General features: G+C 40.0%; 1 protein-coding gene across 1 annotated transcript in view; it reads left to right on the top strand.

Moving 5' to 3' along the window:
• Positions 1 to 620: 620 nt before the first annotated feature.
• CNR1 (cannabinoid receptor 1) overlaps positions 621 to 23,136 on the top strand; it is a 53,972-nt gene continuing 31,456 nt past the window's right edge. The window contains exon 1 of the mRNA XM_075200625.1: positions 621 to 691. The gene's annotated coding sequence lies outside the window, so the exon portion shown is untranslated. The remainder of the gene's footprint in view (positions 692 to 23,136) is intronic.

Raw genomic sequence — 23,136 nt, 5'->3', positions numbered from 1 at the left:
TACTATGCCTAGATTTCCACCAAGGCACTTGCAGAGGAACAATAGTGTGTACAGGATGAGTGAGAGCTTTCCTTGCAAAGCAAAGTATAGGTGCTCTAGTGTAGTGCAGAAACAAGTAGGTTAATTGGCTGCTATTAAATATTGACCCTAGTCTGTGTGTGTGTGTATGTTAGGGAATTTAGACTGTAAGCTCCAATGGGGCAGGGACTGATGTGAGTGAGTTCTCTGTGCAGCGCTTCAGAATCAGTGGCGCTATATAAATAAATGGTGATGATGATGATGATGATAAGAAGCAGTGACTTGTGCACAGTACATGTGAGGGTTCCTACCAGATAGCATAAACAACGGATCCCAGGTAAGTAACATTTTAGGATTAGGGATTACTTAGAATATTTCTCCCATTTTTTTCTTTTGAGTGGAATTATTCTTATATGCAAAACAATGTGTTTGTTAACTTGCTTGTTATATGAATGATACTTGCATATTTCGTATTGGTTTATTTAATGAAAAAGTCTAATGTTTACTTTGATATTGTTTAAATGGACATATTTTATATGCATTTCTATGTATATTTGTATTATATTCTTAATGGTTTTAACTTTGGTTTTTTTTTCAGATTGAATAATTATTACACAACCGGGTAGTCTTGGAAATTAACCAATCAAGATGGAGGTTCCCTTCTGATACTCAGGTGATGTGTATGGGATGTTTCTCTTGGGCACATGTTTAATATCTCTTATATAAAAGTTTGAAATTACAACTTATGTTGCTCTGACAAAGAGAATTTATTGTACAAAAATTGTGACTAAATAAATTAGATCAGGGTGTACATTGAAGTCTTACTGTAAGGTTCTGTAAAAAAGACTTGGCTAAAGTATGCTTAGTTAATAACTCACTCTGCAGTGACACTAAAGATATTCTCTAGCTTGGCATTTTTAAAATAATTAAGACCTGTCATATTGTTTGCCTTGTCAAATAAATATCATCCATCTATAGCAGTGTTTCTTGAGTCCAGTCATCACATACCCCTAACAGAGGGGCGCACGCAGGGGGGCCTCCACTAACAAAGTGCCACACATAACGGCACTGTACTATATAGCAGCCACGGCGCTGTCAAAGAAGCGTATATAACACCGACGCGGACACTTCTTTGACAGCGCTGCGGCTGCTGTATAGTACAGTGCTGCCGAAACGGAGCAGCAGCTCTCTCGCTTTTTTTTTTTGGGTGGGGGGAGACTCCCCCCCCTAAAAATCCTGCATGCGCCCTGTAACAGATCATGTTTTGAGGATTTCTGTCTGTGAAACAGGTAGGATGATTACTGACCTAGCCAAGTAGACTATAAGTCTTCTGTACATGATTAAAGAAATCCTGAAAACATGAGCAGTTGGGAGCGCGTGAGGACTGGAGTTAAGAAACTCTTATCTATACTGTAACAGACATTTATTTATAGGTTCACTTTGCTTAAAAGACAACCCATGATTGAACTGTTCATTGATAAAGCATGAAGTTAAATGCATTATTTATTCTTATTTTGACTTAATAGCTGTGTTAAAACAAACAGTTGGATCGAGAAAATGTTCCAAGCTGATCTAGTACTGATCTATGATGACAAAACAGTTACAATGTAGACCATAGCATACAAGATATTATTGCTGTGCCACCAATAACAAAAATGCTTTTTGGAGGCAGCAGATAGCTGAATTTATTTACATGGGCAGCCTCCAAAGAGCATTTTTGTTACCTTGAAACATAGATGGCTACTTGTTTAAGATCAATTTGATATAGAATGTATCACCTGACCTAAGTAATGTAGTTTTCACTGAAAGACAGAGCAGAAAGCACACTGACCATATTCAGATGCTTATAAGCACATCTGTTCAGGTATTTCATTTAACTCAATAATATGCAGGATTCATCTAAATTATTTCTAACAGTTGCATGTAATTGGTCTTTAATTAGAACCATAACATAAAGTATTACTACGTGAATGTATTAAACCCTTTTATTTATTCAAATTTGGAACTCTTAAGCACTTCAACTATGCTCCCAAGACATGCCTAAAATGGGCATCTATTCAAATGCTTTTCAACAGGAATTTATTTTAATAATGTTGGGAAGTTCAAAACAAATAATTTGCTTGCAATTAAATTAATAATTTCAAATTTACATACTCACAGCTTTCGCAAGCCTCATCACTGGGAGGTGACCGCTCAGAACTGGAGTAGTGTTGGAGTTGTAACTGTGCAGGCCAATAGGAAGCCACTTCTCTACTATTAGCCTCAAAATGGGAAGCTGCACAGACCAATAGCAGAGAGGGGTTTTCTATTGGTTAACGAAGTCTTGACCCGCCATAGGAAATACCAGCTTTGGCTGGAGGATGGGGTTTGAGATTTCACAGTACCCTTAAGGCAGAGGCTTTTAGTGCTATCTCATTAGAAAGCACATTAAGGAAGAAGAAGCAGATACATAGGTCAGGAAGTATAGAGAGCACTGCAATATATATGTTTCTTTACCTTAGAGTAGACCTCGTGTTTGACAGCTTCCAACCATGACCCTCCTCACCGGTGAGGCAGTATTCTGCTGTGATTTTTCCACTTATTTCCAAATTCCACAATTTTTAATAAACAACAGCGCAAAAAATACATATTTGACATTAGGATTGTGAAAAAATTAATAATATCTGCACACTTTAGCATTGTTTGAGTTTGAACTGTGGCACATATCATCTTATTGTTAAAATCACTAGCTGATTTTTCTGCAGTACATTTTCAACTGGTAGCAATAAACAACAATTTGCCTATTTATTAAAACAATATCCTTTCATGCAAAAACTAAAAAATCTATTTTGTGAGCTAAACTAAAATTTTATATCGAATTATGGTAACTATTTGCATTTTCATGAGTATTATTCACTCACAAAAATTCTCCACTGTGTGGATGCATTAGTTACACTTTTATCATCCAATGGCAAAATCTTACTTTGAAATCATAAGCCAGCAAGCAGAGTGCAAAGCACAGCCCAACAATTCAATCAGCTTCACTCATATGATGACTGGCGTTGGCTTATTTCAGATCCTCCTCCCGTGGTTCCAATGTCAACAATTATGCAAAAAGAATTAAGAGGCCACAACTTAGTCAGATGAAGAAGCAGGTTCTACTGGTGGGGTAGCTTTATTCCAAAATAGCCAGAAAAGTGTACAATTGAAAAATTGTACACTTTGTCTGTTTTTTAATGTAAAATGACTTCTACTTGAGAACCTTTTCTTTATCTGATTGAGGTGCATTTTCCTTGTTTTTTTTTTTTATAGAATATTACTTTGCTCTTATATAAAAGAACAGAGACTAAATTCAACTCTGCTTTTTTTTAAAAAAAATATATGCATATTTTAATTTCTTTGCAAGAGTTTTCATAAACACAAAGGCTGCCGAAAAATATGGCATGCCATAACAAATATGTTAGGCCATACCTATCTATACATAGTTATGGCCAGTAGGTAGTTTGTGCACCCCCCCCCCTCACACAAAAAGAAGATGTAGCCACACAGTTTCATGATGTGTCACGTCCCCAGGGGCATGTCTAGCATTTTAGAAACACCAGACAATCTATGGCTCTCTAGTTTATTACTATTGATCTAGAATATGTGCATTTAGAGATGTATCAAATATGACTGTTTTCTAGGTTATTGTGACTACATTTATATGGATGAATAAAGATGAATAATATGTATGGCAAATTAAATGAAAAATAGTAGTGATAGATACAAAATTGGTTGGAACTATGGTGGGTAAGGGTGTTGGGAGAGAGAGAGGGTGTACGCACACAACCAGGGGTTGGGTGGGGATGGAGGAGTGTGGGGAAGATGGTGGGCACTGCATATAAGCATTGCTTAGTTTAACATAGGCATCAGTATTATGTCTGCCTGATGTTAACATGCTGTTGGCAGTGAGTTTCCAATTACAGCATCTAGGGACAGGAGGCCTAGGATACTTTTTGTTCTTGTAAAGTTGCCAATAACAACAGCTAAAAAGATGTGCAGGATATAAAGAATCCCTGTTCAATATTCCCCTGATTTATTGTATACTTAACATAAATGGTCCAGTTCTTTGCATTCTAAAGATATTGCATAAATACAATACAGCACCTAACTAAAATCCATTAACTATCTGAACAATGTCATGTCTTTGTTTGTGTTTTCTATTAAAGTTGCCACAATTGAGGTCCATATGTATTGGTATTCTGTGCATTGCATGTTATCTAAGTTGATGCTGTTCTAAATCTTCAAACTCAGGATGGTGAAATGTATACAGTCTAATATTATTCCACATAGGAGACTCCAAAGTAGCAGGGTTAAATTTTTACACTGAGATTCTCATAACATTAATTATATTAATACTTCCTTGAAACATATTAGTTTTATGCTTAACAACTTGGAGTATAATTGAATCCAACACGCAGCTGAACAGCATTTGTCTTATTCAAACTGCAAATTAACTTCATCTAATTATGTATTGGAACATTCATAACATAAAATTCTCTGATAGCCATGCAATACAAATAAACCATACATCAAAACATATGCAAGAATAAGTGACAGAGACCTGTAAATCTTAATCCCAATATAAAATGTAATTGAATTACGTATGCCTGCAATATTTTCTCATTTAGACGTGCCATTAAATCTTGTGAACAAGTGAAGAAAAGTTAGTTGCTTCCAATCAGAAATTCAATGAGGAATACTCTTTTTAAAGAAAAGGTGTAAAGCTCAAAGTAATAAAAAAAGTGATAATAATGTTGCTAGATATAACATACCGGACATCATTTATAATGTGAAAAATGACAGGCACATTGCAAAATCATCATCAGTGATGAAACGCATTCAGTTTGCACTGGTGTGCCAAGATTTCTGCTAAAGTGCATGAGATTGAAAAGAAGAGGCCAGCATTTGCAAACATTTGATGGGGAGAATTTGGCTAAGTGATGAAAAAGTGCATGAGTGCTCCTGGTTTTGCAAACCCATGAAAAAGGGAGATTTAGTTTTGCATGGTCAATAAAATTAGATAAAAGAGTGGAAGGGGTGCATTTTAAAGGGTGTTCCTTATATTTCGTAAGAGAACATGGTCATTTCCACTCCGTAAAAACATTTACGTTTTGTCCCAGATGTGGCAGATATTTTATTTAATTGTGGCACAATGTTGACCACCAACAGCACACTGACAGTGGGAGTAGGCAAAAGCAGGGTGAGCTGCAGCAGGCATTTGCAAGACACTGGGGACATACCAGATTGTGTGATTGACAGACCCCAGGTAAGTCATCTTTTGTTATCGGATTTAACTTATGATATTCCACTGAACATTGAACGTTCAGTTTTCAGTGAAATTGTCCATTAAAATTTGGCTTAAAAAAATTACTGTTTTATAAACACTGCAAACAACTTTTATGAATTAGGTGCTAGATGTTTATGCATTTCCAGTTTTAACATCACCTTTGTTATTTCGACTCTGCCCTTTTATTAAAAGGCAGGGTTATTAACACTGTTTTATATCTAACGCCACCTTTAGCCCCATGTATGATTTCAGAGCAGGATTGATGTGCAAATCCAGGTGAATAATACAATTGGACTGATACATCAGTCCCACTGGATGTAGAAATATTACTCTTTTTTATTCTACACTGAGGGCTTGTTCACAACTATCCAACTTTTTGAGCTCAATACGAGCCAGTGGTGCTAAGTTTACTCACTAAATGCTGCTTCATGTGGATACCATAAGAAGGACCACACATTTTACTCTAAGATATTGAAGTGTGAACATCAGAAAGTGGCATTCTAAATCTGATATTATGCCTTTCACTGGAGCCTAGTTAATAGAATAGTGCTGTAATATTCCCTTTACCTGCAATCCTCCAATGCATTGCCTCCTGTTTGGTCATATATAAATTTGAAGTCAAATGCCTAATGCCTAATCTTTCATTTAAACACTTGTATTTTCCCCAATTTCCACAGTTCCCTAACTCAATTCATATATCAGTTCATATGTTCCAACTTATACATATACCCATTTCCCTAGTCCTTCATTCTATTTGCATACTTCTTTTTTCCTATTGTTAATTTAATACATACACATGTATTCTAGGCCAAATTTCTATTGGTCCCTAATTCAATTTGTGTAGCAGTTTCCATTGTCCTTTAGTCGCTACATATAACCATTTCCCTAGTCATTTATTCAAATAATATACTTGTTCTCAAAGGTTGTTTCATCTTGTCTGTTCTATGATCTGTTTCCCAGTCCACATTAGATACATATACCCATTACCTCACTCCTTACTTTGATTCATATACCAATATCCCCATTCTTATTTAAGTAATACTCATTTCTCCACATCTTCATTCACTGAATATATCAATGTGTCTAATACTTTATTACATTCATTTACCCATTTCCCAAGTTTTTCAATATATCTGTATACCAGTTTCCCTAGTTGTGCATGTTCTTCTTTCAGTATAGTCCTCTATATAGTTATATGCACATTCTGCAGTTCTGATTTGATGCATATTCTTATATTGCCAGTCTTGTATTAAAATTAGATAACCACCTTGACAGTCCTTTTTTGATCCATACATACATCTCAATGGTCCGTATTTAATTCATATACCCATCTCACCAATCCTTAATTTCATTATATACTGTTTTAACAAGGCTTTATTGGATTGATATATCCATTTCACCAATCATTTTCCAATTCTCATCTACCTCTCCAGTACTTTATTTGATTCATTTCCCACTTCTTCACAAACCTTATTTCATTTATTACTTGTCACTCCAGTCCATTATTCAATTAATTTGTCTCTCTCACCAGTCTATTATTCATAACACAAACCCATACACCCATCTCACTGGACATTCATATACCTTCTTCCTCAAGTCTTTACTTTGAAATGTACTATTTGTTTATTTGATTAGTTTAGCAGTCACACAATTAATTTTATATACCTGTCTTCCAAGTCCTTTTTTTCAAGTCATATCCATCAACATGTATCTCCACCAACAGATGCAATTGTTTTTCCTTTACCTTAAGTATTAACTGTACCCCACACTTCTTGGATAGTTCATTTGGACAGTGCCATCTTTACATTCTGTTTCATATCATTGTATTTCATTCCTTTGTAGCATGATACCATCAATATGCTGCTTTGTATAATATGTTGGTGCTTTATAATTAATTGCAAATAATAGTAATAACTGCCTTGACAGTTCTCTTAGAGGCATATAGGTATTGCGCTGTTGTTGTTAGTCCCTTTTTATTATTATTTCTTTAAAAATGTTCCCCCTTCTAAATGGCTGATTGGAGAGGTTCAGAGGGATTGGGTATGGAGATGAGGTTGGATTTGTAGGGAGCACTGGAGTTAAAGAGGGCCTTGGACATAAGGATGAGGAGTTTGAAAAGAATTCTGTTTGAGAATGGGACCCACTGTAAGGCTTGGCAGGTTGAGGCAGATGTGGAGCAGTGAGGAAAAAATATAAATCAAGCTGCAGCATTATGTATAGAACAAAAGAGGAGCGAGATGAGGGTAAGGGAGGCCAGTAAGGAGAAGTTTGCAGTAGTTGAGACAAAAAAGGATCAGTGTGTGGACAAAAGTTTTGGTAGCATCCTGGGAGGGGAAGGGTCTGATATGAGCAATGGTGCGGAGCTGGAAGGCACAGAATTGGGCAGGAAATTGAATGTGGGGGTTAAGGAAAAAGAAGAATCAAGAATGACCCCCAGGTAGTGGAGTTGGGGAACAGAGGAGATAGCAGTGTTGTTGACAGTGATAGGGAGGTAGGGAGGGGAGGAGACTCTTGATGGAGGGAAAACAATGAGTTAAGTTTTGCACATGATAAGTTTGAGAAAGTGTAAGGACATTCAGGAGGAGTTAATGGAGAGGCAATTGGACATCCAAGAGATGAGGGAAGGGGAGAGATAAGTTAATGAGAGGTGGAGTTGAGAGTCCCCGGCATAGAGGTGATACTGGAGGCCAAAGGAACTGTTGAGTTCACCCAGAGAGGATGTCTACAGAAAAAAGACCATAGGGCCAAGGACCGAACCTTGTAGAACTCCTACGGGAATGATGGAAAGGGGGAAGGAGAACCAGTGGTAGAAACAGAGAGGGAGCGGTTGGCAAGGAAGGAGGTGAGCCACGGAAAGACGGTGTTAGAAAGACCAATGGTGTGAAGGATGTGCGGCAGGAGAGGGTGATCCACAGTGTCAAGGCCGCACAGAGGTGAAGTGGGATAAGCAGGGAGAAGTGGCCTCAGGATTTGGTTGAGAGAAGATCATTGATGACTTTTATCAAGGCAGTTTCTGTGGAGTGGATGGGGTGGAAGCCAGATTGGAGAGAAACAAGGAGGGAGTTGTCAGAGAGGTATTGTTCCATTTATCTATTCACCTCACTAGCATCTTACGGGTCTCTTTTCAAATGGAGGAGTATATGTATTTTTTAAATTCCTCACTGTTTTCTTGAATATAAGTAACCTTACTACTTCCATACATTTATACAATTATCTCATATAATTTTGGGTCTTGGAATGACTGATCGAGCTCAATAAATCCCAGAAGAAGAGAACACTAAATGCCATGGCCCATCACAGATTTACTCCCACTGGGATTCTTTTCCTCTTTTGTGTGCCAAAGGTTTAAATTGTAAGGCTTAACCTGGGGTTATGGGGGTAATTCAGTACTTTTCTCTGGTCATCTCTGTCCTTGCATTTGGGACATCTATCTTTCTGTATCTTTCTATTTCATTCTTCTATTTTTTTTTACTTATTTATTTTTATTATTTTTACAAAAGATACAACAAAACATAAATATGTATCAAATTATCTAACTTGCAAGTAACAACATTAACAGACAGTAATGTATTAGAACTTTCACCAAAGTATCATATTACAAATAATACTTATTAAAACAATTAGTTGAGAATATAAGAAAAAATAAAAATAAATAAATAATAATAAATAAATAAGAATTAATTATACAAAGCACAGGCCAACCAAAAGACCCCTTCCCTCCCTCCCTGCCTCTAGGAAACAAGCTAGGATCATTAAAGTAGATACAAATTATTCCAAGCTCATCAAGTCATCTGAACTTGCTGTGTATCTAGAGGTGTACCATCCGGACCATATTTCATGATATTTCCCCTTTGCCTTCCTGCAAATACACATATCATTTGTAATGCTGCATACTTGCATTCACTAATGCCTTCCACTTGGGCCAGAAGCAAGTCAAGCCTAAGCAATCACCACTTTAGCCAGGGCTATAAGATTAAATATATATGTAATTGTATATTTATTAGTAATATCTCCTAGAGAGATGCCATATAGACACTGTTTAGCACTCATTGACGGAGTTCTGGGAACAGTATTCAAAACACATTTCCAAGCCTCTGTCCAAAAACCCTTTTCTATAGGATAGTCCCACAATAAATGCCAAAAGTCACCCATAAAAGAATGACATTTTGGACATGCTGGACTACTTCTTCGGCCCATCCGAAACACACCTATCGGTGTATGACAGGCCTTATGTAATATATACAAATTAATTTGTTGATACCGAAGAAAGGAGATAACCTGGGTACACTTTTCTTTTCTTCCAAGAGCACCATCCGAAAGACTCTTGAGAATATGGGACCAAAAAGGGGCCCCAGATCCACCTCCCATTTTGATTTAAGTTTATCTAAGTCAGCAGGGGCCAACGAAATACTAAGCTTAGAATATAATTTAGATATAATTTTGCGTGCGCCCACTTCATGTAGAAAACATTTAAGGGGGGATGGCTGGATCAAAGGAGGGGACAAGGGTAATTGTGAATCAAGGACATATCTCAATTGAAGATAACAATAAAAAGCAGAATTAGGAATTCCACTTTCTAAGGATAACTGTGCAAAAGTCTTTGCACATCTGGTTTCATATAATTGCCCTAACAAATTAATACCATATCTACACCATATATTATACCGTTTTCATTTTTCAAGTTCAAAGAAGGAGGGATTATACCAAAGAGAAATTGAGGGGTCATGTCCTTGGCCTCCAAGCATATAATGAGCAAGACACCAAATCCTAAAGCAACCTGACATGAACACTTACCCACAAGCAATATCTCTAAAGGTAATAAACATAGACCTAGTGGGCCTGCCTGTTCTGCAAGGAAATTCAACAAGGATAACGGGTCGGAGACCTTTACCAACTAGTTAAATGTGTAAGCTGGGCAGCATAGTAATATAGTAATAAGATTCGGGAGGGCCAAGTCCCCATCCGTCTTAGACCTAGTTAGGATAGATAAACATATTTGCGCCCCTCCGTGACCCACACAAATAAGGAGATGAGCCTATCGATAATCTAAAACACCGACTTAGCAAGATACACAGGGGAGTGCTGAAGGATATATAAATATTTAAGAAGAACAACTATTTTGGATAAGTTGATCCTGCCCGTCACAGTTAACGAAAGTTTTTTCCAAATATGCGCTTTTAGTTTAAAATAATGGTATATCCAGAATCCTATAGACCAATATCTTTTCTATGTACAGATATTAAAATTCTGGCTAAGATGCTTTCTACTAGACTCAATTCAGTGATTTCTGAGATAGTTTTGGTAAATGGACATACTTCCCCCATTTAGTTTGGTTCAGGGTACTAGGCAGGGGTGTCCTCTATCCCCGACTCTGTTTGCCTTAGCAATAGAACCTCTGGCTTGTGTTTAATCCGAGCCAATCCATATATTGTTGGTCTTCCTGTGGGGAAGTCACGAGATTCTATAGCTCTTTATGTTGATGATATGCTTCTTTATCTCTCAGACTCAAATGCCTTCATGGATCATCTTCTCTGTACATTAAAGAGTTTGGGATATTTTTTCTGGTATATTGGTAAACTGGGACAAGTCATATGTTTTTTCGTTGCATGGAGTGATACCCACTGATGTTTCTGAGTGTTATCTTTTAAAATAGACCCTTTGTTTTAAATATCTTGGGGTGTAGAAATCCCGGATTTCAGCTGAATTTGTCTCCTTGAATCTATTTCATTCTTCTATTTCCTTCGTTTTTGAGTGTCCTTTTATTAGTTCTCTGTGACTTCCAGCATAGCATTTCTACCAGTGTCAGCTTAATGAGGTGATCATTAAACCTGCTATCAGACTTTATGGAGTAGTGTAGGATCAGGATTGCCGAGAGGGAATTTGGGCCCACTAAAACATCTTCTTGGTCACATGCAACCTATCAAAGGTGTAATCATACAGACCAGAAGGAGGTTACTCATAATTTCCGGCCAACTAATATGCCAATTAGTATACTGGGTGCCTCAGGCTAGTGTTGCCTATAATCCAGGTCTGCAAATCCCTAGGGCAGTCTGCCTTCATCCTGTTCAGTGTTATTATAATCTGCCACTGTTCACCCAGGATCTACATAAATCAAACCAATTTGGTGAGAAACAATTTCCCCCTCTATTGGTAGTGTTGGCAGTTATACAAATATATTCATGTCCCAAAGAGCAATACTATGTTCTATGTTTTTTTATATGGGTACAAAAGTGTAATCAGGCCAAAATACTGTAGTGTCTGCTATTACATTTGAACCACACTCCCAATTTACTAATTTTAACTTCTCCACCTTTGAGGTTTTAATGTACTGCTCCATTGACACTCATATAGCTGCACTATATTATAATATATTAAGAGGCATATGAGCTGTCTTTATTTCAAGTGTCAGATTTCTGTATTTACAGATTTAAAATATATCCATTATGCATTATTAATTTTGCACTTGCTTTACAGTATGTTTGTAAACTGATGAAACAGCATATCATTGAAAGTAAGGGAGTAAAAAATCTGCTACTTTTAGCACCTCTTATTCAAAATAAAATCTTGATTTAGAGATTTAGGTGTTTTAACAGGTGCAAAATTTGGACTGCATCCAAATCTGTGGATACTCCCTGATCCACTTAAATGACCCTCAGTGCTGCTAAAAATGTACTTTACTCTATCTGTCTATCTATCTATCAATCTATTTATGGACATTTAAAAGTAATGTACACTATACAATCCCTTGCACTATAAATAGCCATAATAATAAGCAGCAAAGTAATTAAAGGTGCACTAAATATAGTAATATTGTGATAGTAGCACTAAATTATGACTGTTCACTAGTAAATAAGTGTTATGAGCTGTTCTTGAGACTTCTGCAGTAATAAAGAAATAACAAATTTAACATGCACTTTTGACCTATCGGAGTTCACATCCAATATACCTTACACACCTTCATTTACAGTTTCTGTGACATGTGGCTTATATTTTGGAGAATACAAAGGCATGTTAGTTTACTGAAACAGTGTGGTGGGCTTACACGTGATATGCCTGCATTCAAAACATGAGAACCTCCCTAAAGGGATTTTTAAAATCTGCTTTGAAAGCTGTAAAATCCTTACAGGCCTCCTGGGGATACTTGCCCTTTTTTAAGATTCATGAGTCTTGCAATGGTGATTTTTGAGATTAGTACCAGCTTGGAGGTATTAAAACCATTTGATGCAAATATTCTAAAGAATATGACTTTAGAATAGCTTGCAGAATTAGTGTTATATTTTATGGCAATTTTACAATGCTTCAAAAATGTATAATATATACAATATATATATATATATATATATATATATATATTAGGGATGAGCGCACTCGGATTTCTGAAATCCGAGCCCACCCGAACGTTGCGGATCCGAGTCGGATCCGAGACAGATCCGGGTATTGGCGCCAAATTCAAAAGTGAAACTGAGGCTCTGACTCATAATCCCGTTGTCGGATCTCGCGATACTCGGATCCTATAAATTCCCCGCTAGTCGCCGCCATCTTCACTCGGGCATTGATCAGGGTAGAGGGAGGGTGTGTTAGGTGGTCCTCTGTGCTGTTTAGTTCTGTGCTGTTTAGTTCTGTGCTGTTTAGTTCTGTGCTGTTTAGTTCTGTGCTGTTTAGTGCTGTGCTGTGCTGTGCTGTTTAGTGCTGTGCTGTGCTGTGCTGTGCTGTGCTGTGTTCTGCAGTATCAGTCCAGTGGTGCTGTGTGCTGTGCTCTGTCCTTCTGAGGTCAGTGGTGCTGCTGGGTCCTGTGCTGTGTCCTGTTCAGTCCAGTGGTGCTGTGTCCTGTGCTCTGTGCTTCTAAGGGCATAGTTATTTCCCCAATATTCCCCTGTGTTTAAAAAAATAAAAAAAAGTTTTTTTTAAAAACTACTTTAATATTTTTTAATTACCACAAAATTTTCACAACCAATCCTGCAGTATAAGCCCATTGGTACTGCAATATTACCAAGTTCACACATTCAGCAGTAAAAGTCCAGTGGTACTGCAATATTACAAAGTTTACACATTCTGCAGTATCAGTCCAGTGGTGCTGTGTCCTGTGCTCTGTCCTGCTGAGTTCCGTAGTGCTGCTGGGTCCTGTGCCGTGTCCTGTTCAGTCCAGTGGTGCTGTGTCCTGTGCTCTGTGCTTCTAAGGGCATAGTTATTTCCCCATTATTCCCAAGTTTTTAAAAAATAAAAAAAAAGTAAAAAAAAAAAAAAAATTAAAAAAAAAAAAAAATATATAATAATTATAACCAAATTTGCAAAACCAATCCAGCATTATAAGTCCATTGGTACTGCAATATTACCAAGTTCACACATTCTGCAGTATCAGTCCAGTGGTGCTGTGTCCTGTGCTCTGTCCTGCTGAGTTCCGTAGTGCTGCTGGGTCCTGTGCCGTGTCCTGTTCAGTCCAGTGGTGCTCTGTCCTGTGCTCTGTGCTTCTAAGGGCATAGTTATTTCCCCACTATTCCCAAGTTTTTTAAAAATAAGAAAAAAGTAAAAAAAAATAAAAAATTTAAAAAAAAAATAAAAAATAATAATTATAACCAAATTTGCAAAACCAATCCAGCAGTATAAGTCCATTGGTACTGCAATATTACCAAGTTCACACATTCTGCAGTATCTTGTGCTACATATAATGGAGACCAAAAATTTGGAGGATAAAGTAGGGAAAGATCAAGACCCACTTCCTCCTAATGCTGAAGCTGCTGCCACTAGTCATGACATAGACGATGAAATGCCATCAACGTCGTCTTCCAAGCCCGATGCCCAATCTCGTAGTACCGGGCATGTAAAATCCAAAAAGCCCAAGTTAAGAAAAAGTAGCAAAAAGAGAAACTTAAAATCATCTGAGGAGAAACGTAAAGTTGCCAATATGCCATTTACGACACGGAGTGGCAAGGAACGGCTTAGGCCCTGGCCCGTGTTCATGACTAGTGGTTCAGCTTCACCCACGGATCTTAGCCCTCCTCCTCCTCCCCCCCCCTACAAAAAATTGAAGAGAGTTATGCTGTCAGCAACAAAACAGCAAACAACTCTGCCTTCTAAAGAGAAATTATCACAAATCCCCAAGGCGAGTCCAAGGGTGTTGGTGGTTGTCAAGCCTGACCTTCCCATCACTGTACGGGAAGAGGTGGCTCGGGAGGAGGCTATTGATGATGTAGCTGGCGCTGTGGAGGAACTTGATGATGAGGATGGTGATGTGGTTATTGTAAATGAGGCACCAGGGGGGGAAACAGCTGATGTCCATGGGATGAAAAAGCCCATCGTCATGCCTGGTCAGAAGACCAAAAAATGCACCTCTTCGGTCTGGAGTTATTTTTATCCAAATCCAGACAACCAATGTATGGCAATATGTAGCTTATGTAAAGCTCAAATAAGCAGGGGTAAGGATCTTGCCCACCTAGGAACATCCTCCCTTATACGTCACCTGAATAACCTTCATAGTTCAGTGGTTAGTTCAGGAACTGGGGCTAGGACCCTCATCGGTACAGGGACACCTAAATCCCGTGGTCCAGTTGGATACACACCAGCAACACCCTCCTCGTCAACTTCCTCCACAATCTCCATCAGATTCAGTCCTGCAGCCCAAGTCAGCAGCCAGACTGAGTCCTCCTCAATACGGGATTCATCCGAGGAATCCTGCAGCGGTACGCCTACTACTGCCACTGCTGCTGTTGCTGCTGTTAGTCGGTCATCTTCCCAGAGGGGAAGTCGTAAGACCGCTAAGTCTTTCACCAAACAATTGACCGTCCAACAGTCGTTTGCCATGACCACCAAATACGATAGTAGTCACCCTATTGCAAAGCGTATAACTGCGGCTGTAACTGCAATGTTGGTGTTAGACGTGCGCCCGGTGTCCGCCATCAGTGGAGTGGGATTTAGAGGGTTGATGGAGGTATTGTGTCCCCGGTACCAAATCCCCTCGAGATTCCACTTCACTAGGCAGGCGATACCAAAAATGTACAGAGAAGTACGATCAAGTGTCCTCAGTGCTCTTAAAAATGCGGTTGTACCCACTGTCCACTTAACCACGGACATGTGGACAAGTGGTTCTGGGCAAACGAAGGACTATATGACTGTGACAGCCCACTGGGTAGATGCATCCCCTTCCGCAGCAACAGCAACAGCTGCATCAGTAGCAGCATCTACAAAATGGCTGCTCATGCAAAGGCAGGCAACATTGTGCATTACAGGCTTTAATAAGAGGCACAACGCTGACAACATATTAGAGAAAATGAGGGAAATTATCTCCCAGTGGCTTACCCCACTTAGACTCTCATGGGGATTTGTGGTGTCAGACAATGCCAGTAACATTGTGCGGGCATTAAATATGGGCAATTTCCAGCACGTCCCATGTTTTGCCCACACCATTAATTTGGTGGTGCAGCATTACCTCAAGAGTGACAGGGGTGTGCAGGAGATGCTTGCGGTGGCCCGCAAAATTGCTGGACACTTTCGGCATTCAGCCAGTGCCTACCGCAGACTAGAGGCACATCAAAAAAGCTTTAACCTGCCCTGCCATCACCTCAAACAAGAGGTTGTGACGCGCTGGAACTCCACCCTCTATATGCTGCAGAGGATGGAGGAGCAGCAAAAGGCCATTCAGGCCTACACAGCCACCTACGACATAGGCAAAGGAGTGGGGATGCGCCTGAGTCAAGCGCAGTGGAGACTGATTTCCGTGTTGTGCAAGGTTCTGCAGCCATTTGAACTTGCCACACGAGAAGTCAGTTCCGACACTGCCAGCTTGAGTCAGGTCATTCCCCTGATCAGGCTGTTGCAGAAGCAGCTGGAGAAAGTGAGGGAGGAGCTGGTAAGCCATTGCGATTACAGCAAGCATGTAGCTCTTGTGGATGTAGCCCTTCGTACGCTTTGCCAGGATCCGAGGGTGGTCACTCTTTTAAAGTCAGAGGAATACATTCTGGCCACCGTGCTCGATCCTCGGTTTAAAGCGTATGTTGTGTCTCTGTTTCCGGCGGACACAAGTCTACAGCGGTGCAAAGACCTGCTGGTCAGGAGATTGTCCTCTGAAGAGGACCGTGACATGCCAACAGCTCCACCCTCATTTTCTTCCACATCTATGGCTGCGAGGAAAAAGCTCAGTTTTCCCAAAAGAGGCACTGGCGGGGATGCTGATAACATCTGGTCCGGACTGAAGGACCTGCCAACCATTGCAGACATGTCTACTCTCGCTGCATTGGATGCTGTGACAATAGAAAAAATTGTGGATGATTACTTTGCTGACACCATCCAAGTAGACATGTCAGACAGTCCATATTGTTACTGGCAGGAAAAAAAGGCAGTTTGGAAGCCCCTGTACAAACTGGCTCTATTTTACCTGAGTTGTCCCCCCTCCAGTGTGTACTCGGAAAGAGTTTTTAGTGCAGCGGGGAACCTGGTCAGTGAGCGGCGAAGGAGGTTGCTTCCTCACAACGTTGAAAAAATGATGTTTATAAAAATGAATAATCAATTCCTCAATGAAGTACAGCACTGCCCTCCAGATACTACAGAGGGACCTGTGGTTGTGGAGTCCAGCGGGGACGAATTGATAATGTGTGATGAGGAGGAAGTAGACACTGTAGGGGGAGAGGAATCAGAGGTTGAGGATGAGGACGACATCTTGCCTCAGTAGAGCCTGTTTAGTCTGTACAGGGAGAGATGAATAGCTTTTTTGGTGTGGGGGCCCAAACAAACCAATCATTTCAGTCAAAGTTGTTTGGTAGGCCCTGTCGCTGAAATGATTGGTTTGTTAAAGTGTGCATGTCCTATTTCAACAACATACCTCTCAACTGCAGCTCATCCCTCCTCTGCGGGGATAATGTCTCCTGTGCTCTGACACGTCACTCTGTGTACTCTCAGCCTCAGGATCTGACACTACAGCTACCATGCCTCTTGTAGCAGCCCTCACTCCAGGGCCTCTTCCATGTGCAGTGTCCCCCTCTCTCTTGGGTTCACTATAGTGGCATGGAGTTCTCCCCCTCATCCAGGGCACACATTCCTTGCCCTGGCTCAGTCACCACGCTCAGACTTCCAGGCAATGCTGGGGGAGCCTGGGAGCTTCCACCCCAGGTCCCCAGCTACAACTCTCCTCTCCTGTGTCTTCTCTCTCTTTCTGACACTTTAAAGATCGTGCCTTTAAATGAAAAAGTCAGTCTTCATTGCACGACTATGTGCAAGTGCAACAGGGACATTTTTTTGGGTTTACAAAGTCAAACAATAACACTTCGACCCTGTCTGTCTGGGGTCTCTCAATGACGAATTGTCTGTAGCATGTTTGGAGGAGGTATTGTGGCCCCGGTATCAAATTGGGTACCGGGGCCACCCCACTATGCAGTCCAGATACTTGTTTGGTGGAATTCCGACACGTGGAGGGTTTTTTAATTATATTGTGGCCTCGGTACCAAATTGTGTACCGGGGCCACCACACTACGCAGTCAAGATACTTGTTTGGTGGAATTCAGACCAGTTGAGGGTTTTATTATTATATTGTGTGGACCACTCTATCTATACCACACTACAACTCTATACCACTCTATTTCCTACTTTAATTCTATTTAATTCTATTTCCTACTTTAATTCTATTACTAATTAATTACCATAAAGAGGAACAAAAAAAACCAATTTTACCAAAAGTATAATATGACTTAGACTTACAAACACTACACTTTAAAGATCGTGCCTTTAAATGAAAAAGTCAGTCTTCATTGCACGACTATGTGCAACAGGGACATTTTTTTGGGTTTACAAAGTCAAACAATAGCACTTCGACCCTGTCTGTCTGGGGTCTCTCAATGACGAATTGTCTGTAGCATGTTTGGAGGAGGTATTGTGGCCCCGGTATCAAATTGGGTACCGGGGCCACCCCACTATGCAGTCCAGATACTTGTTTGGTGGAATTCCGACACGTGGAGGGTTTTTTAATTATATTGTGGCCTCTGTACCAAATTGTGTACCGGGGCCACCACACTACGCAGTCAAGATAGATAGATGCGTATTGCGTATCATAGATAAAGTACATTCAGTGGTGTGGGGCAAATTGAAAAATATTCCAAATGCACTGACATTATCAAAAACAAGAGGTTGTCACACGCTAAAACTCCAACATGTATATGATGGAGAGGATGGAGGAGCAGCCGTATGTGTAGTGTAATGCAGATCTGTTGAAGGTTTTTTATATATTTTATTGTGGTGCCCAGTGCCCACTCCTCTACGCAGTCCAGATACATTTATTGGTGCGAATCATAAAAGTTCAGGGTTTTTAATATATATTGTGGTGACCCACTCCTCTACGCAGTCCAGGTACATTTATTGGTGCGATTCATAAAAGTTCAGGGTTTTTAAGATATCTTGTGGTGACCCACTCCTATACGCAGTCCAGGTACATTTATTGGTGCGATTCATAAAAGTTCAGGGTTTTTAATAGATATTGTGGTGACCCACTCCTCTATGCAGTCCAGGTACATTTATTGGTGCGAATCATAAAAGTTCAGGGTTTTTAATATATCTTGTGGTGACCCACTCCTCTACGCAGTCCAGGTACATTTATTGGTGCGAATCATAAAAGTTCAGGGTTTTTAAGATATTGTGGTGACCCACTCCTCTACGCAGTCCAGGTACATTTATTGGTGCGAATCATAAAAGTTCAGGGTTTTTAATATATCTTGTGGTGACCCACTCCTCTACGCAGTCCAGTTACATTTATTGGTGCGAATCATAAAAGTTCAGGGTTTTTAAGATATTGTGGTGACCCACTCCTCTACGCAGTCCAGGTACAATTATTGGTGCGAATCATAAAAGTTCAGGGTTTTTAAGATATTGTGGTGACCCACTCTTCTACGCAGTCCAGGTACAATTATTGGTGCGAATCATAAAAGTTCAGGGTTTTTAAGATATTGTGGTGACCCACTCCTCTACGCAGTCCAGGTACAATTATTGGTGCGAATCATAAAAGTTCAGGGTTTTTAAGATATTGTGGTGACCCACTCCTCTACGCAGTCCAGGTACAATTATTGGTGCGAATCATAAAAGTTCAGGGTTTTTAAGATATTGTGGTGACCCACTCCTCTACGCAGTCCAGGTACAATTATTGGTGCGAATCATAAAAGTTCAGGGTTTTTAATATATTGTGGTGACCCACTCCTCTACGCAGTCCAGGTACAATTATTGGTGCGAATCATAAAAGTTCAGGGTTTTTAAGATATTGTGGTGACCCACTCCTCTACGCAGTCCAGGTACAATTATTGGTGCGAATCATAAAAGTTCAGGGTTTTTAAGATATTGTGGTGACCCACTCCTCTATGCAGTCCAGGTACAATTATTGGTGCGAATCATAAAAGTTCAGGGTTTTTAAGATATTGTGGTGACCCACTCCTCTACGCAGTCCAGGTACAATTATTGGTGCGAATCATAAAAGTTCAGGGTTTTTAAGATATTGTGGTGACCCACTCCTCTACGCAGTCCAGGTACAATTATTGGTGCGAGTCATAAAAGTTCAGGGTTTTTAATATATTGTGGTGACCCACTCCTCTACGCAGTCCAGGTACAATTATTGGTGCGAATCATAAAAGTTCAGGGTTTTTAATATATTGTGGTGACCCACTCCTCTATGCAGTCCAGGTACAATTATTGGTGCGAATCATAAAAGTTCAGGGTTTTTAAGATATTGTGGTGACCCACTCCTCTACGCAGTCCAGGTACAATTATTGGTGCGAATCATAAAAGTTCAGGGTTTTTAAGATATTGTGGTGACCCACTCCTCTACGCAGTCCAGGTACATTTATTGGTGCGAATCATAAAAGTTCAGGGTTTTTAAGATATTGTGGTGACCCACTCCTCTACGCAGTCCAGGTACATTTATTGGTGCGATTCATAAAAGTTCAGGGTTTTTAATATATATTGTGGTGACCCACTCCTCTACGCAGTCCAGAAAGATACCTTGTTGCAACGTTTTGGACTAATAACTATATTGTGAGGTGTTCACAATACACTGTAAATTAGTGGAAATGCTTGTTATTGAATGTTATTGAGGTTAATAATAGCCTAGGAGTGAAAATAAGCCCAAAAACTTGATTTTTAAACTTTTTATGTTTTTTTCAAAAAAAATCCGAATCCAATACCTTAAATCCGAACCGAGACCTTTCGTCAAGTGTTTTGCGAGACAAATCCGAACCTCAAAAATAACGAAAATCCGGATCCAAAACACAAAACACGAGACCTCAAAAGTCGCCGGTGCACATCCCTAATATATATATATATATATATATATATATATATATTTATATATATATATATATATACATAGTTTTTCCATTACCTAAATATGCAGTATTTAAATGTATTACTGTACACCTATGTTAAAATGTGTGTTAAAATATATACACATAATTCTGCATCACCACTATCACCAAATACATAAAAACGAATCCCTACAATCTTAAGTCAGTGGCTATGTGGCTACTGAGTTAGGTCAAAAATAGAAAAGGAGTTCAGGTACCTTGAAACTTTTGACATCACAAGTCATCTGCGATTTATGTTGCAGACTCAGTGTCTTAGAAATATGAAAATGTTTGCTTCAGTGCACAGCCGCTCATCTCCTTACCCATCTAGAGAAAGGGAGAGAGAGAATGAATATCCATCAGATGCTCTGGTATTATTTCATCTAAGATAGTACACTCAGTAGTACACAAGCCTTTTTCATTCACCGCTATAACTGTTATTGCTTCATATTTTAATCTAAAATAGTTGCATTTGTGTCAGTTTATCACCCTCTGCAGGGGCGCACCCGGGGGGAGGGGGGGGTTCTTAGTGTCTGGAAACCCCCTATCCCAGCCTGGGGCACTGTATGCTTGAAGTGGCTGACCCTGTCCACGGAAACAGCCACTTTACAGCTCCTATCTGCAGCTTGTGTGCAGATTGTTACTATCTGCACCGCTCTCTGCTCTGCTTGTGTCTCCACCTCTTCCACTGACAGCGTGTGTGTCTCCTGTATGCAGCTGCAGCATGCCAGAGTAACAGCACTGAATGAAGAAGGTGAGTAAAGCTAGGTACACACTACACAGTTTTCATCCAATAATCGGCTAAATCAGCCGACATACGACTGCTCGTTCAAAAGTTGGGTCAGTGTGTATAGTTACCCGATGGTCGAAAGTCTGCCCAAATGGACAATTGCCGCCTCATTTGGTTGGTCGTACCGTTTAATATTTTTGTTCCAATCTCGTGTAGTGTGTATAAACTTCCGACCGATCCACAACAGTGAGTAGGAAATTACAGTCATTGCTCACGACAACATGGCTGTAAACAGTCGCTAAAGGGACAGCTGCTCTTCTCTTTATCGTCCTAAACAAGGCTAGTGTGTATGCAGTCCATGGACCGAGCGATCGGAACATCGATCGCATGTAAAATCGCTCGGCATAAAAAGTTGATTGAAATTTCTGTAGTGTGTACCCAGCTTAAGTAAGTGAGTGTGTGTGCGTTCTCATTTAAGTGTGGTGAACCTGTTCTAAAAGTGTTCTCATGTAAGTGTGGTGAACCTGTTCTAAAAGTGTTCTCATCTCAGTGTGGTGAACCTATGCTAAAAATGTTCTCATGCCAGTGTGGTGAACCTGTGCTAAAGGTGTTCTCATGTCAGTGTGGTGAACCTGTGCTAAAGGTGTTCTCATGTCAGTGTGGTGAACCTGTGCTAAAAATGTTCTCATGTCAGTGTGGTGAACCTGTGGTAAAATTGTTCTCATGTCAGTGTGGTGAACCTGTGGTAAAAGTGTTCTCATGCCAGTGTGGTGAACCTGTGGTAAAAGTGTTCTTATGTCAGTGAACTGGTGTTAAAAATGGAGGCTGGCTTGGAGGAATTTTTAATATTAGTGTGTCGGAGGGGGAGAAAGGGATTTTAATGTAGGTGTAGGGCGTGTATTTTATATGATGTTGGTGGATTGTGAAATATTTGTTTCAGGTGAGAGTGGGAGCTTTTAATTTATCAGTGGGGTGATAGTGGGCGATATTCAATTTAATTGTGGGGTTATGCTGGACCTATTAAGGGTGGGATGATGGGACTAATCATTTAATTAGGGTGGTTTGGGTGCTATTAATTGAATTTGTGGCTGAGTTTGGGGAGAAGGAGAGCTATTTCCTAAAAGTGAATGCTAATTATTTAATGTTTGGGAAAAATAAGTTTATTTAATAAATGTAAATACTATTAATTTAATGTACTGGTTGTTTTGGGGTTCTTTTTATTAAAGGTTAATGCCATTAATTTACTCTCCTGGCTGGTTGCAGGGAGCACTAATTATTAAACCTGGGTGCTTTTCATGTAATATTGGCCTGCTTTGGTGGAGAGAGGAATACTGTGTTCACTCATTGCTTGGATTTCTATATCATGTACCTGTCCTTTTTCCAAACAGGAACCCAACCTCCCAGGATTCAGACAAGCAGCAACTGGGCTTAGGACGAGCACCAGCAACAAGTATTGAAAGCAGCAAGAACAGGTAGGAGAAAGCAGGACAGTTTGCCAACTGTCCTGATTCTGGTGGGTCAGTCCTAAGTTTGGGAACAGACCCACTCAGTCAAGACTTTGTTTCGACTGTAGGGACAGTTTGGAGGTATGTCCCACTTCACACTGCTCTTCTCATGAAGGGAGCTGCGTGCACCTAACAGTAGTGCATGTAGCATTGCCCGTGTATATGATAAGAATAGGAAGCGTTGGAGTGCAGCCAAGCACCGTCTAAAATTATAGACTTGCCCCATGCATGCTGGCCACGCCCACTGGCGGCATGGCGGGGAAACCCCGC

This window comes from Mixophyes fleayi, chromosome 3 (assembly GCF_038048845.1).
Source record: "Mixophyes fleayi isolate aMixFle1 chromosome 3, aMixFle1.hap1, whole genome shotgun sequence".
NCBI classification, from domain to species: domain Eukaryota; kingdom Metazoa; phylum Chordata; class Amphibia; order Anura; family Limnodynastidae; genus Mixophyes; species Mixophyes fleayi.
This window is presented reverse-complemented; position numbering and strand designations above follow the sequence as displayed.